Source organism: Suncus etruscus, chromosome 9, assembly GCF_024139225.1.
Source record: "Suncus etruscus isolate mSunEtr1 chromosome 9, mSunEtr1.pri.cur, whole genome shotgun sequence".
NCBI classification, from domain to species: Eukaryota; Metazoa; Chordata; class Mammalia; order Eulipotyphla; family Soricidae; genus Suncus; species Suncus etruscus.
Genome location: NC_064856.1, coordinates 61,311,191 through 61,327,604, shown reverse-complemented (window position 1 = coordinate 61,327,604; position 16,414 = coordinate 61,311,191). Strand labels below are relative to the sequence as shown.

The following is a 16,414-nucleotide window of genomic DNA, read 5'->3' as shown; positions in this document are numbered from 1 at the left end:
TGAGGGATTAGAGAGAAAGTACCATGAGAAAGATGGTTGACTATATCTTGTGGATCCCAGTTGGAGACCCTCCACCAAATGTGGTCCCCCCAAACCAAGCACCTCCAGAAGTGACCCCTGAGCACAGAGTTAAGTTATGAGCATGATATCCTAAACAAAGCCCACTCTACACTAAGAATCTTGGAGGTGGGAGATGCAATCACAGGGAAAAGTAGTTGGATTCTAACAAGCGTCAAGGCACTGCTGAGCCACTCAGCATGAGGCATAGCACCATCAGAAGGTTTACTATGTGTCTTTTGGGCCTTGCAAGGCCAGGCGAGCTGGCATTGGGCTGCATGCGTCTGTGGATATGCTTTTTATCTATGCTGTGCATAGGGAACAACTCTTAAGTAAGCTCTCTAGATGCATCCTTCAGCCCCAGCCCCTGCTGCTAAAAGTACCTCATGGCTTGCTCCCAGCTTTGTCTCTCCAATCTGTCCTCAGAAGTCTCTAGAAGTATGGCTGGATGGGGTGGAGTGGGGGCTGATGGGCAGTGGTAGGCTTTGGGAGGCAGCAATGGGCAGAGTGTTTGGGGTTGAGGAGGGTAAGTGTGTGATCTGTTGCTTAGCCTTTGGATTGGGGAGTACTCTCCTAAGACTAGAGTTGGGGTTGGAGCTCCTTTTCACATGAGGGTGGGGAGCACCATCTTTGCCCAGGGTTTACTGAGGTGGCTATTGTTCTTTCTGGAGGGTGGAGGAGTACAAGGGCCCAAGGGTGTGATGCTGCTCATGTCCTTCAGTGCTGAGGGCCTCCAGGGCTGCACCTGGCAGTGCTTAGGGGACCAGGTGTTGTCAGGAATAAAACCAGGTTGAGTAACTACTATACCATCTCTCAACTCATCTAGGCTTTTTTCTTGGACTTCAGGAAAGTATTGTTGATGATGGACTCCTGGGAGCCTCCCAGCCCCAGCACAGGACTGTGGGCCAAATCCCTATAAATCTACGATTTTGCAGAAGCAGGTGCAGCCTCTTGGGTCTGGCAACTCTAGAGCTCCCCAAGAAGTGAGGGAGTTTCCTTGGCTAAGGAGATACTCCCACATGGCTTGCCTAATTTACTTCAATGTTGTTCATCTATGCTGCCCTCAGAAGCCACTCTGACTGCAGTGTGAATTATATTTAGAGTTTAAGTGGTGTGGAATAATTCTCTGGATTTACTGGAACCTTCTCTTGGCATTTTTCTATCATAAACAGGAGGCCTTATATGTAGCTGAGGGATAAAGCAGGAGGTAACAAAAGTATCTGTCTGCTCTGATGTTTTCTCTCAGATACAGTCACAGTGCCCCTTGGCCTCTTGGAATGTCTCTTGCCTTAGGCATTTTCCCAAGAGCTGGAGGGCAAAGTAACTTGTGAAAGGATTGAAGGGCAATGCCATGGGGACCAAGGAATGGAGGGAGCGGATAGGACCTGCAGGTGCCCTGAGTCAGTATAGACTCTTCCAAGCTTTGATATCTCTGAAAATGTTTCAGCATTTGAAGTTTGTTGCCCTGTTAGCATCCAGACTCCAGAGATCTTTAGAGGCTTGTAGGGAATTTCTAGATAGTGGGGGCGTCAGCCCCAGTGGCATCTGTAACACAGCAGAACATCTGGAGAGTGGGCCTTGTGTTTACCAAGGGAATATGGGGTTCCTGAAGGCCCTGGAGTATGTGCCAGCCCATATAGCCAGCAGCTGGGCATGGGTACATAGAAGCTTCCCTGCAGATTATGAGTGGATACCAGCCCCTGATGCTTCCTCTTGATGGCTATGTGTCCTCCAGGAATAAAGGGCTGCTTTCTCTGCTCCTGGCAGTACCCCCCATAGAAAGAGCTACAGCCCTGGAAAAGGGGTATGGAGCTGAGGACACTGCCTGGCCCTAGATCTTAGCCTGTTCCCACCTCTTTCTGCATGAACTGACCCCTAATATGGGGCCATTTCATTCTACCTCATGACAACTTTTCAACTCCACACAGGGATGACTTAGGCTTCTGTGGGGTCTCAGTTAAAGCTGGACATCTCCTGCTACTCACCATTGTATCCTCCAATAGGTGATGGCGGGGCTGAGGGGGTGTCTACCTATCAGGAGCCTCCAGAGTGCCCATCCATATCAAGAAGCCATCCACCAGTCCCCTTTGCCTATCCTTTCAGGTCAAACAGGCCCAAACCCTGTGACACTTGTCCGGTTTGCTTTTCATAAAGCTGAGGGGCATTTTGATATGTATGCCAGAGAGTGACAAGCAGGAGGTCCCAACCAGGGGTGCCATTGATTAGGCATGCTGGGAGAGTTTCCTCATGAGGGTGGTGGTGGTAGCGCAGCTTTAGTACTTCTTGGCCAATCTGTTCAGCTATTTAGTATTGGGGCTCGAGACCCTGTGGAGCTGGGTTTCAAATTTGGGTCAGGGACACCCCCTTATCCCTCTGCTTTCTCCCTGAATCTTCTTGAATTCTTAAAAGGATTCAGTGGGGCGTATGTCTGCAAAGCTTTAAGAGTCTAGAGTGCAATTGGTCATCCCCAAATGATGGGATCAGGAAGCTGAGGTGGTCCTTCCTGGGGGATGCCACTCTGTCTACTCAAAAAAAAAGGATGAACTAGTGCTACTGTGGAGAATGGATAGATCTTGAGGTGATTGTGCTAAGTGAGATAAATAAGTAAAAGGCAGTTGTTACTATGGATTTCTATAGTAGATAGATTGACAATGTCAACACAGCTAAACCCAGATCCATTGAAAACTTTGATAGATGCTAGAGAGAAAGGGGTGGGGGAGGAATGGAGATCTAGATCTTTTGGGTGATAGAATGGCACCAAAACATCACTGTTGGGTGCAGTGAGACCTAGCTGATATAAAGGAAGAGTTGTATCCCTGAAACTATATAATGTAAACTATAAATTATATAATTTAATACTAGGGAACTGTATGGGGTTCTGGGTATTAAATTTGGGTCATCTGCATAAAAGGCAAGAGTCTTACCCACTGTACTATCTCTCTGGACTAAAAAAATCAATATTTCAAAGTAAAATAATTTACCAAGTAGTATACCAAATAAAAGAAAATATGTATACTCTCCATTTCCACAAAACACTGTTATCCAGGCATATGGTAAGTGTCATAGCACTGTGACTAAAAATAAAATTACCCAAAGCATAAACAGCATTAGTAAGATTGTAACCATGTCACTTGAACTTGGGTACAAATTAATTAATAATAAAAAAAAACTTTAAAACCATACCAGATTGCACAGGAAAGAACATTGAACCAGAGCAAAGTGCCCAGCCATAGAAGTCCCAGTGGTGTGTGTATCAAAACTGGGGGTTCACTATTGGGGTCCAATTAATGGGGGTGGCCTGCACAGGGCTTCTTCCAACTACCACTGATGCCTCCTTTGGTAGCTTTTTTTTAGGGTTTGCTAAGCAAACCCTGTTCCTCTCCTGTTCCTGCCTCTGTTCCTCTCCTGTGGTAGCTCCAAGTTGGAACATTTGCTGCTCCCCTCAGAGGGCCAGGATCCTCTGATCGGCATAATCTTGTTGGCTCCAGTGAGGAGAGCAGAGATGGGGAGTCTATGAAGACTTTCTGATGTGGACTTCCTGATGGTGGTTTGATGGCAGGGCTGCTACTGGGGTCCCCAAGTGGTTGATGAGCCCAGCAGCTGAGACAAGAGTAGACAATAGCCTGTACTCAGGCTGTGCGCAGAGGCCCTCCATAAGAGGCAGAGGAGAAGCTCCTGACCTAGGAGAGGCCTCTTTGTTGCTCTCCTCCTCTCCCCACCTCTCTCCATACTGTCCCACTTTGATCTCCGTGGACCCTGAAAGAACCTGGGGTGAGAAGATCAGGCATCTCCTCTCTGTTAATAAAGCCTCCTTGAAGGTTTTTTTGAGGGTGCAACTCCCATTGCCTCTTGCAAGTACACCCCTAAATCTGTCAAGCATGAGACAGTGAAGTGACCCATCTTGCAAGTCATGACAGCCTCTGTATAATCCTGAGTAATATACAACCCCGTGTACTTTTTTGCTGAATGCATAAAACTTCCTTGGTTATTTTCTTGTTTGGCTCTGATGAGCTTCCCACACTCCAAGCCCTGATTTAGTGTCTTGGATCTTGGACTAGATGGCAGGTATAAGGTGAATGAATCACTTAACCTGCAGGTGCCCTTAGAGGGGAAAAGTCTGCACCATAGCATGACAGTCTGCTGGGTGAGAACTTCTTTCCTGTGTGTGTGTGTCCTTTTGTCACAGAGGACAGGACTTTGGCTTCTTCAAAGCCGATAGATGTCTCTTTTAGATTCTGCAGCAGAGAAGGAAGGGGCAGCAGATACTAGGCATTGCCAGCATTGATAGTGGTAGGGGAGTGGACTCTGGCAGGATCCAACTTCTCTGCTCTGGTTTGGAGAAGTTGATCAAAGGTATTTTCCCCATTTCTATTTATATGCTTAACTCTTAATTGCTTTAATCTGTAGCTGAGGTTAGTTTGAGTGTAAAAGCAACCCCAATAAACAGGACATCCAAAGACGTAGCCTCTCAGGTGAGAAGAACTCAGAGCTATGGAAAAGCCCTGGAAATCCCAGCACAATTAATAATCCCATACGACAATGCATTCACATGCACAAATGCTTAACTAAACAAAATTATAATCGAAGCTGTCAGTAGTGATCCACGGTTGTGTTAGAATTTTCTCATTCACACATCATTTCCTCTACAATTTAGTTAGATAACAAACACTACTTATCCCGTCACTGGCTTCTTCAGCCATGAAATGCAGTTGGTGTCTGAATTGGGCTAGAAGCGGAGAAGAACTCATGACTGCTGGGTGAAAAGGATCTTGACTTTAGAGAGAAAGGAGCCCATGCCAGCAAAGCAAATCCAGAAACTGTAGGCTCCTACGTGGTATAGTAAACCAGGATTGGTGATTTGAAAGGCAATTGCTTTAGCCCATGGACTATCTCTTTCTCTTTTGTGTGTGTGTGTGTGTGGGGGGGTCACACCCAGCCGCAATCAGGGGTTGCTCCTGGCTCTGCCTCCAAAGTTACTCCTGGCAGGCTCAGGGGACTATATGGGATGCTGGGAATTGAACCAGGGTCCGTCCTGGGTTGGCCTTGTGCAAGCCAAATGCCCTACCACTGTGCTATCACTCCAGCCCTTCTCTGACTCTTGATTCTCTTCCTTGGGCTGATCACTTTGGAGGGTCATCCATATTCTTATCTTGGTTCGAATAGTTTGTCAAGGCACCTCCTGAGAAGGTTTGAAGCTCAGGGATTCAGGGAAGGAATCTCAGGGAATAAAAAACTCTGGAATCTCAACAGAGCATGCCACTAGTACTGTGGGGAGGCAATTACAACCAACTGCACCTTGCAAGCCAGTTCCTTCCAAGAGGGCAGAGAGGGGAATGGCTTCTTTATTGGGGAGTGGGAGGAGTAGGTCCACTCACCAATTGCAATTCTTGACTCACCAGTTGGGCTGGAGAATGCAGTGCTGCTTCAACTCTGCAATGCAGAGATTATGTGGACCACCCAGTTAGGGGGTTTCTAAGGCTATACTTGTGATGCTCAGGGGACTGCTTGGGGGTCAGCTACATGCAAGACATGTGAATAACTCCTATACTCTCCCTCTAACCCCTGATGCTTTTAAATATTATTGAGGACAGGTCAACTCTAGGCAACCTGCCAGGGGAAACATGGCCAAATATGACAATACAAATATGACTTCTCGTTATGGGAGAAAACTAAAACACTGCAAACTCTTACTCTCCATGGAAATGCAAACACATGGGTATATGAGTCTATGGGTATATTTATTCTCTCTTCCTTTCTCTGGTATGGATATTGGGGAGAGCATTATTTCTTTCCAGGTGGTTGAAGTATGTTTGAGTGTTCCCAGGGTGGGTAACTCCAGAAGGTATGAGTGGAGGGTTTTTCTTTGCTCTCATTTGCATAATATCTCTCTCTCTCTCTCTCTCTCTCTCTCACACACACACACACACACACACACACACACACACACACACACTCACTCTGAGCCTCTGAACCTTAAATGACTGACTCCTCCCTATGTCCAGTTCTACAGAGCTGACCTTGCTTGAACATTTGGTAATTGGGTCAGTCAGCATCTGCTCTGGCCCCAGGACCTCCATGGTCTGGTGAGTGGATGCTGGATGCCCTGTTTACTGAGAGCTCCCATGTACAGCATGTGCTGGCACCCAAGTATGTCTGGAGATTTTTTTAAAGCCATTTGGTACAGAGTGGGGGAATGTACATCCAGGATCCTTTTTTCCAGCAGCTCCTAGATGGGACCATCTAGGAAAAAGCACTTGGCATTTCAAAGTCTGGAAGGTTTTATGTCATATAGCATGGTGTGTCTCTCCCTGCAGTTTCCTCTTCTGCAGCTGGGTCCACTTAGCAACTCTGAGGCCACCCTGGATGCGAGTAGAAGGTTAGCAGGGGGTGATGGCTAGGCTCCATCTCATCACTGTTTCTGCTTAGCTCCAGGGATCTGGTTACTTTCCAGATCTGCCTGCTCTTGCCTTTTTCTTCTATCTCTTCCTTCTAGGTTCTGCCTGCATCCATGAACACTGCTATCAAATGCTAACAGACTCTGTCATCCTCTGGCTTAGGTATGCTGCTTGGTCTTTTCAGCAGCAATTGCCACTATTGGTAATGCTAGCATTAGCATATTTTTGTGCTTGTGTGTCTACTTGCTCACTAGAGTTTTATTGTTTAATGAGTCAGAGATTGTCTATGGACCGACATTCAACACATGGAAAGAAGAGTATATAGAAACCAAGTTTCTAAACTGAGTCTACAATATGTAGGGGCACCCTCACACACCTGGGCTGAGTATTCCCAGTATTCCCAGTTTTCTCTCTGAAATCTGGTTTATTGGTATACAGAACAGGAATATTATTTATCTCCTCTTGAGCTCACTAACAGTCACATATTTAATAGCAACAACTACAATAGCTGCAGTTATTGAGTACTTAGCAGGCATGCCCCACATGCTTTGCAAGGATGGCCTCTTTTCATCCTACCAGTATCTCAGGAGGAATGCCATTACAGATCTTAGTTTGCAGAGAGGTCACGAGGAGTCAAATAACAACCATGTTACTCTCCCAAGTTTCCACCATGAGGTCCCTGAGGGACAGATTCAGAAGTTGACATCCTCTACACCAAAACCCATCACAACGAAACCCATCACATCTATAATATTCCTCCTTTGACCATGTGTGAGGCAAAAGAGGATCTGGTGAATGTAGACTTTTCTCCCTAGTATGACTTATCCTTCCCCACAGATAATTTTCTGAGTCAGGCCTCCTTTCAGGTCTCTGTCGCTTTCCTTCCATGAGCAATCAGTCCTCCTTTATTTCCTGGTCTAATTACTATTCCTATTCTCACTCTGGGGTCCTCTGGTTCTCTGGGCTCCAGTTTTTCCTGATTCAGTTGTGCCTTTTGCCTCAGCTGCCATTTATTACCAGATAGTTTTTATGTTCCCTATTCCTCTCTATACACCAGCAGCAAAGATGGGAGGCAGACCAGCACTCAGGCCTAAGGTGGAGTCTGATGGAATAATGAGAAGTTTCTCTGGGTTTGCATGTGCAGGGCAGGAGTAGGAAGAGGAAGATTGTGATACCAACCTGAGTAGCAGAATCATTTGGTAAATGATCCTTCTTGTGACAGTTTTCCTTATCATTACTTATACATGCCAGGATTTAGTGACCCCTGAGCCACCAGAATTGAGAAGTTATGCCCATTTTTTTCTGTAAAGAAGCTCTCTCACAAGATTCCAGGGTGCTGCATCATGTCTCCCCCACTATGGGAAACTTTGGCCTGTGCATCACAGGTGAATCCCCGAAGGGTTGACCTGAGATAGGCCCCAGAACAAGCTAGCTGTGCCGTTCTAGAAACTCAATCTTAGTTCAAACCAAGGCTCCACCACGCATTCCCTATATTATCTCAGTACCTCTGAGTCTCAGTATCTCCATTTGTAATATGTGTGGGAGGGTGAGGGGAGAGGAAACTGAGAGCAAGATTCTCTTTAAGTGAATGTTCTTGAAATCTCCCTTTTCTGATCCCTCATCTATGGTCATGCTGGATTTCATTGGGAGCAGCCTCTCTCTCTCTCTCTCTCTCTCTCTCTCTCTCTCTCTCTCTCTCTCTCTCTCTCTCTGCCTGGTCCCCATGGCTCATGCGGAGTCTAGCTCCGGGGCTGAGTTCTCATCAGACATTTGTCCCCTTTTATGTTTGAGGCCCATTTAAGCTTGATGCTGTCTTTCTAACAGGACTGGTCCAGCGGGACCCTGCCACTGCCTGGAAACATGTTTTTATTCCCACTTATAAGAGCACAGCTACTTTTAAAGCACTACAAAGAACAAATTACGTTACCTGACAGAAGCTCGGAAGAAATGTCATTGGAGACATAAACTATTTTTCTGTGACCTATGTAAACATCGGCAAAATAAACTCACTTCCCATTCCCTTAAACCCTCTTGTCCTTGGCCTTGAACAAAGCATATTAGATTATCTGAGAAACAGGGGTTTAAGGCTCTGGCAGAGAGAGCAAAGTGTGTTGGTAACTCAGAATGGCAATGTTAGAATCCAGAGTTGAAGAATGAGACCACACAATTGAAATAAAGCAAAGCAAAGCTTATTCTGTCTACCAATAAGCTACAAACTGATGTATCTGGGCCACCTTTTACAAGAGGCAAGCCAGCCTAAGGGACAAAAGCCAGGTTATATAGGGCTAGAACCAGGAAGTCTTGACTTTTAAGTTGATTGGCTGTTGTCTAGGGTATTTCTAGGGTGGTTCATCATCATGTACTTTTATGGCTAGATATCTACGGTGGTATATTGTGATTTATATGGTCTTGGGTCTGCGTCATTGTTGTTGGGGAAAGTATATTTTGATTTATAGAGCCTTGGATCTGTGTCATTGGTGGGATAGAAACTTAGCCCTTACATGGAACTTATCCTTGTTAGCCTCAAATGAAAACTTAACTTTAGGTTGACAAAATGGAGTTCCTTCTGCTCCAGGCTTTAAAGTAGGTGAACTCTCTAGCCTGGGAAACTTTGTGTTGTAAATATTACTTTGGCCATGGTGAGGGTGTAGGATTGAAGTTGGGATGAGTGGTTGGTCCATACCTGGCAGTGCTCAAGGCATTTGCAGGGCTGGGTACTGAACCTGGGTTGGCTGCTAACAAGGCAAGTGCCTTAGCCCCTGTTCTACATCCCTGAGCCTCAGGTGTTGTTTGTCTCATCCTGTGAGTGCTTTTTGAGCTGCCAGCCTACTTTCTTGGCTGTGTGAGTATGAATTTCATCTTTGAGAGAGGGGGACTCTGGGAAGGCTAAAGGCTAAAGTCAGATTCTTTCTTTGAATGATAAATTCCATCAGGAGTTACTTCCAATGAAGCAAGGCACAGAAAACCAATGGATAGAGATTAACCATCTTCCAAGTTTTAGAAAATGGACTGTACCTTTTCTTCAGGCCTCATATATGAGAGTTTTCCACACTCCTGTTACAGGAAGGTAAACAAAGTCCTGGAAATAGAAACTATCTCTTCTAAGTATACCCCAGATTAAGTGCTTGATATCTGAACATGAATCTGTGATTCCAAAGTCCCTGCGCTTTTCCCACTCTAGCTGTTTTTAGGGTCTAGAGCAGAGAAATACTTGTTGTTATAGAGTCTGACTGCTGGAAATTGATGTGAGTTCCCATCTATACTTGCTATCCTCTGTTTTTTCTGTATGTCAAAACAAAATTCAAATTTTCTGGATTGCCAAAATATACACATATGTGTATGCATGAGCAATTATGAGCATATATGCACACACCTCTATAAACCACAATATACTTCCCCATGATGAAATGACTGAACTTTATGCATGTTTCTAATTCTTTAGTAGATGTAGCATGGAAGATACTTCTTACTCAGGCACATAACAAGCCCCAGCCTATAGACAGTCTATCCCTGCACATTGCCTATTAGAATGAAGAAGCTGTCGCTTAAATTGTTTTGGATTGGTGCTGAGCTGGGCCTAATTTGCTGTCTGTCCCTGCTCTGCTTAGAGAGGATGGGTGTGGTGTGTGTGATATGTGTCCCCAGAGGCTGTGCCCACACTTTGGACCCCCACTTTTTTAAAATAATTTTTCTTGTGACTAAAGTGAATTACAAATCTTTCATAGTAGCAGTAATATTTAAGGTACATGGTGACAATAAATCAGGGCCATTCCCACTACCAGTGTTGGCTTCCCTCCACCCCTATTCCCAGCATGCACCCCATATTTCCCTCTCTTGCCCCCCTCCCGAGTCTGCTGGTATTAACTGCTCCTCTCTGTGTATAGCTTGTTGTAGATTGGGTATTGTTTCTGTGGTCATTGACTTTGGGTTTGGTGTTTGAGTCATTTTTTATGATCATTTTTTATTTTCACTCAATGTTCATATTGACTATTTTGTCTTGGTACCCTCCATTCCCCCCCTCCTTCGAATTCATGAGGCAGAACAAGATGATTCATGTTATGTGGTTCTGTTGAAAAAAAAAACCAAAAATAAACAAAAATAAGCACAACAACAACAAAACTAGGAGGATTCCTTCTGAAGTTTATAAATATTGATTTAAAAGAAGAAAGGGAAAAACAAAACAAAAACAAGGACAAAAAAATCAGCATCTACAAAAAAAGGCACCCAGCTACTAAAAACAACCACCTAAACAACCACTAAAAACAACTAAAAATATATATTAACAATGAGAATTAAAGTAAATAAAAAAATTGAAATAATAAAAAAAGAAAAAGAAAAAAGAGAAAAAAAGAGAAGTAAAAGAAAAATGGTGTGGCAAGTCTTTGTGCTTTTTTTTTCTTTTTGCATAGGCACAGTAAATATTGGGGAAATTATACAGGGAATTAATTCTCTTGGCCTAAGAGATACAGGGTTTCTCTGCCCTTGAAGCATACTGCCATGGGAACTACTACAGGCTCTATACACACTCATTTTCACACCCCAAGGTCTTTTATGGTGCCAGGAAATTTTCCGCTCAGTTGTGAATGATAGCATCAGGTCTCTGTAGCTAGAGATCTTGGTATTTGCGTAGGTCATAGGGCAAAGGCTAGGATAGAATCTTTCTTTACAGTTCTAGAAGCTCTGTTCCATCACTGTTGTTGTAATCAGTACTTTGGACCCCCTTTTACACTAAATTCCAGGTCTCCTTTCTCTGCTATTTTGCTATCTATATCCAAGTAAAACTCAGAGATCTATGCTCTTCTTCCCCAAGCCCTTCTCTCTTCCTCAAGCACCCATACCAATATTCTGTGCTGTCAGCTGATCTTGGTCAGCAGAGCCTAGTGTATATGCTGGGTCATGAGGTCCAGCAGGAGATAGACAGTCCCCCAAGTGGTATAAGGTTGTATGCTGCATGAACCTAAGGCCATACTAATGCTTTATCATGCCCAGGAAATAAGGATCATCCCTGATCCTAGGGAACATGAGTTTCAGAGTATCCAATGGAAAAATGTTTCCAATGGAAAACACATTTTTTTCCCTTAGTGTCTTAATTGAGGAAAGCTGCTAATAACCCAGTGTTGCTAGGTTCCTATGGGAAGATGTAAAAATAAAGCTTTTTCACATGGTCATATGTTTAAGTGTTAGGGAATCTTTGAATATGCAAAAATTATAGAAGGATCAAGAGAGCTAGTTAAAGGGGGCTTAATTCCTACCTGCATGTAGGAGGTCCAAGTTCTAGATTCCCAGCATAGTATGGTCCCCTAAACACCACCAAGAGCAATATTATATGTGGCCCCCAAACAAACAAAAGCTATTGAAATAGTCCTGTATTACATAAAAATATATACATATGTATGTATGCACATATATGCATACATACATATGTAAAACATTTGTATGTGTATGCACATTACAGGGAGAACCTAGCAACATTCCTTTAGGACTGGGATATGCAGGGGGTTCTCATGGTATCTGCTTCATCCACTATAGGCCTGGAAAAGTTTTGCATTTATGCTGACTGCAGGGCTACGCCCACCTTAGGATACAGATGTGGATAGACTCTGACACTTGAGTCCGAAAGGTCTTGCTCAGAGATCTCTTTTTCTGGAATGGATCTGGATGCCTGCTCCCTCAAGTGTCCCTAAGTTTGGTCCTTGAGCACTTGGATATCATTATTTTTAAAAGAACTTGGGATCTGTCTGAGAAGCAGGCAGCCTGTTGTCAGAATTCTGAGGGGAAAACCTGTTAACTAAAACCTGTCTCTTCTTTATGACTCCATTCCCAGTCTATTTTTGAAGTGAGGTTCTATGTACACTCCACCCTGAGGTTTATCTTGAATTCTCAGAGAAACTCTATCTTCTGAATATAGATCACAGTCTAAAAGAGACACATAAGTTAATAGGTCCTTTCAGTGTTGTAAAAAGTGGACAAATGGTTCTTGCAGTAGACCCAGAGGCAGACTCAGCAATGGATCTGAAAGTCATGTACACAGTTTTAGTTGCATATGGGAGCATTCTGTGTCTTGATGTTAGCTCCAAACTCAAGATCCATCCCACAAAGAACATGAGGAGACGAACCAGTACTGCAAAAATCAAAGGAGTTTATTTTAAAATACCAGCATACTGAGGCTGCACCTCTTGTAGGTATGACCCTGATCCACCTTACATTCTTGCTTATACAATTTAAAATTTATACAATTTTAGAATGGATTGGCTCATTGCTTAGGGGTAAACTGGTTAGTGAAGGAAGAACTCAGTGCCAGCTAGACAGAGTTTATAGAGTTTGCCAACTAGATAAATTTAAGGCTCACATTCCATTTGGATATCCTCAGGTCCCCAGATATAATTAGTCCTGGGTGCAATTAGATTCCCTAGTTTACTGCTGGTTTACTTAAACTATATGACCATCATGATATTTCTCAGAATGCACCCTTTATGTCTCATGTCTACAACAAAGCAAGGTTATAGAAGTGAAATAGCAGTTAATTCTAAATTTACATTCTAATACTAGCGTCTAACCCAGGACTGGCAGTGAGAACTTAGAGAAGGTTACAGAGTCCCTGATTAGAAGTTGAAATACAGTGAGACTAAATCTCAAGGTGACACAACAGTGAACTTTCATTGCTCTCTCTTACATGTTTATTTATGTTTCTTCCCTGCCTTTCTGATAAAACCTCTAGTGATCAGTTCTGTGCACATGGCAGACCTAATTTTGATCATCCCTATCTTATATGGTCTGCCGAGCCCACTAGGAGTTACCTCTAAGCTCCACTGGATGTGACCCATAAAAAAAAAAAAAGTGAGTTCCCAGAGGTCCATGCTCTGTATCTTATGTGACTATCCATTTTTTATTGTTCTTTTTTTTTTTTTTTCAAATATGGTCTCTTGAGTGGAGGTACCAGAACTATTCCCAGTGATGCTAAGCCTAGATATTGCTTGCAGGCCACCAAGATTATATCAGATAGTGTTTGAGAGGACAAGTCCTGCTGAGGGAGGGGTTAGGTGGTGCTGGGAGACTTGACCTGCAAGTCTGCTCCCTGCTCCTTGAATGTATCTTCTATTTAGTATTTGGCCTCAGATGGCAAAGTTAGATCATTCTCCAGTTGTCATCATGAACTGGATGCCCCATTTCTTCACAGAGGATTGAGCACAACTCAATGATGGTCTTGAATTTAAATGTGTAAACTTGTGGCCAATGGTCCATGGCTGGTACTTTGTTTTCTGACACTGGTTAGCTCCAGAAGGCGTAGGCTGGGATAAAGGGGGGCAGGCTGAATAGGCAAAGTCATTCTGTTTTCAAAAGAGCACAAACAATTGGTGTATTTCCCAGTTTTCTCTGTTATTCAGTGACTGCTTATTGAGTGGTTGCCTTGCATAATGCATTGTGCTGGGCCTGCGGCAAGGGAAGAAATAATGTTACTTTTATCCTTGTTTTCAACCAATGCTAGGTTAATCTATTTGAAGATCATAAGAATTATATGCTTTCCTCTCCTCTCTATATACAATTTAAAGTATAAATATATTAACTTGTAAATATGAGAAATACCAGCATTATACAGTTCTAATTTTTAGAATACACAGTATAATTTTTTCCTCATGATAGCAACTTAATGCATATCTTTTAAGAGACTATCAAGATAACTCAAGAATATTTTGCTGCTCCAGCTGTATTGAGTCCTGAACATATTCCCAATGCCCATTGTTCAGTTATCACAACCCTGATTTCAGTCTTCAGGAAAGATAATATAGACAGAGAACATAGAAAGACTAAGTGTACCAGTTGTCACAGATTAAAAATTCACATAGTGAGAAATTTTATTTTCAGCAAATGCTGATGAAAACATTGTTCTTGACATCCAAAGTGTATAAATTCTAGGATAAAGATTAGAACATTCGTACTCGCTTCGGCAGCACATATACTAAAATTGGAACGATACAGAGAATATTAGCATGACCCTTGCGCAAGGATGACACGCAAATTCGTGAAGTGTTCCATATTAAAAAAAAAGATTAGGACATTCACGACAAAAATATGAGAGAGGAAGATGCTTAGGGCAGTGCCTCAAAGGAAGAGAGAATCTCAGTTCTCTTCTCCTCCTCTTCCTCTTCCTTCTCCTTCTTCTCTTTCTCCTTTTTTTCTTCATCTCCCCATTCTTCTGTCTTCTTTCTCCTTTTGTCTCTATTTTTCTATTTTCTTCCTGGCGTTTGAATCCAAATTGACCACAAGCAAGTTAAGTGCTTTACCCACTGTAGTATCCAGCTACCACTGAAAGCTTCTGAACTTTGTTATTGTAGACAAATTTTCACCTTCAAGATATTTAAAAACACCCCTGCACTGCATTTAAGTGTATCTACAGGGATGAAGGGATGCCTGAGTAATTGAGTATTGGTAATTGCTTTCACTGTGCTTGGGTGTAACGCATTTTTTAAATGGAGTTCTATCCTGTAAATGCATCTCTAGGAAAAAAGTGCCAAGGGCTTCATTATCATTAACCAGTGCCAAATGGAATTTACAGAGATAGTGCAATGAATGAAGACATGCCTCCTTTCTCCCATTACTGCTCAGATGTGTTAGGGAGAGATCACGATCATTGTAGTGATTAAAAAACAACAACAGTTTGGGGAACTGATACTCATATGACCCAGAGTAACAACCTAGACATTGCTCAGTAATTACTATAAAACAGTGTAATTTTGCGATGGAGAAATATGGTACACGCCCTTAATTATGTGATCACAATTAGTATCACCAACAATGAGACAGATGTGTCTTTTGATGGTAAGCAATGAGAAAAGTACATTATGTATATACAAGTCAAAGATACTTGTCTTGAATATAATAAATAGATTGGTCAAATATATTTACACTGCCCTCAAATCAAACAACAGAGAGTCTAAATATGTCAGTAGACCAAAAAGATAAAAATATGTGTGAATGTATCTGAGTACCCACACAGATGATTGTTCTAGACTAAGGGAGACCAAAAATATGGTAACCAGTTGCAAATCTTCTGTGACTCAGTTATGAATTAGAAAAACAGAGAACTAGAAAGCATTTTACTAGGGAAGGGGAAACTTTTGAGCAAATGAGATATATTAATTTCTTTCAATGTTAACTTTTGGATTATGATAAGTATATCTTATGTATATATACATCCCTTTCAATATCCCCTAAATATATTTTAAATAAATGCTTAAGATATAGGTTATATCTGATGATCATTTAGAGGCGACAGAAAAAAACAGAGACAAGGCTAAAATTTAGAAAGAGGTTAATAAATATGAATCTAAAAGAGGGAAGGCTGTTTACATATTTGCTATGCTACTTTCTCAGCCTTTCTATAGCTTTGACTTTTGTTCATTGTCTTAAAGTAAGAAGGCTTGTATAACTGTGTGACAGTGTATATGCTTAGAATGATGATGTTGATTGGGCGAAATGGATTTCACATCTTGGAAAACTACTTGGAATCAAGGATGTATATCCCTTGCTTAAGAAATAAAATATATGCTATAGTTTTTCTAAAAAGTAAATGCTAGTATTTTATTTTATTTATATAGTTATTTCCATAGCAAAAAATAGGTATAACGATCTCTAACAGTTTGAGGTTAAATGTTTGCTAAGGGAAGGATTTTGTAGTCCAGAGTATTTGTACAAGTATTTCAGGACTTTTCAGATGTTCTCCTGGTTACATGATTTGCTCCTTTATTGTTTGCTTCAATTTATCTTTTCTAAAGTATTGTGTTCTGCCCTGCTTGATGGTCTGTAATCTTTCCCTCTCTATCTATATACTTAATAACTATGCAGCTAAAATTGTTGCTGTACTATCTTAGTGTTCAATAGAGCTAAGTTGCCATGCCACATATTACCAATAGGTGTCACTAATCAAATTTAAAAAATAAAAACAACTTGAGCCTTGAGTCCTG

The 16,414-nt window shown here is 42.3% G+C and overlaps 1 protein-coding gene and 1 non-coding gene across 2 annotated transcripts in view; both read left to right on the top strand.

Annotated features, from left to right (window-relative positions):
- GALNT18 (polypeptide N-acetylgalactosaminyltransferase 18) overlaps positions 1-16,414 on the top strand; it is a 345,921-nt gene that overhangs the window by 97,818 nt on the left and 231,689 nt on the right. The window lies entirely within an intron of this gene.
- On the top strand, positions 14,386-14,492 carry LOC126019830 (U6 spliceosomal RNA). Its single transcript, XR_007499451.1, has one exon. It is a non-coding gene; the product is annotated as a U6 spliceosomal RNA (small nuclear RNA).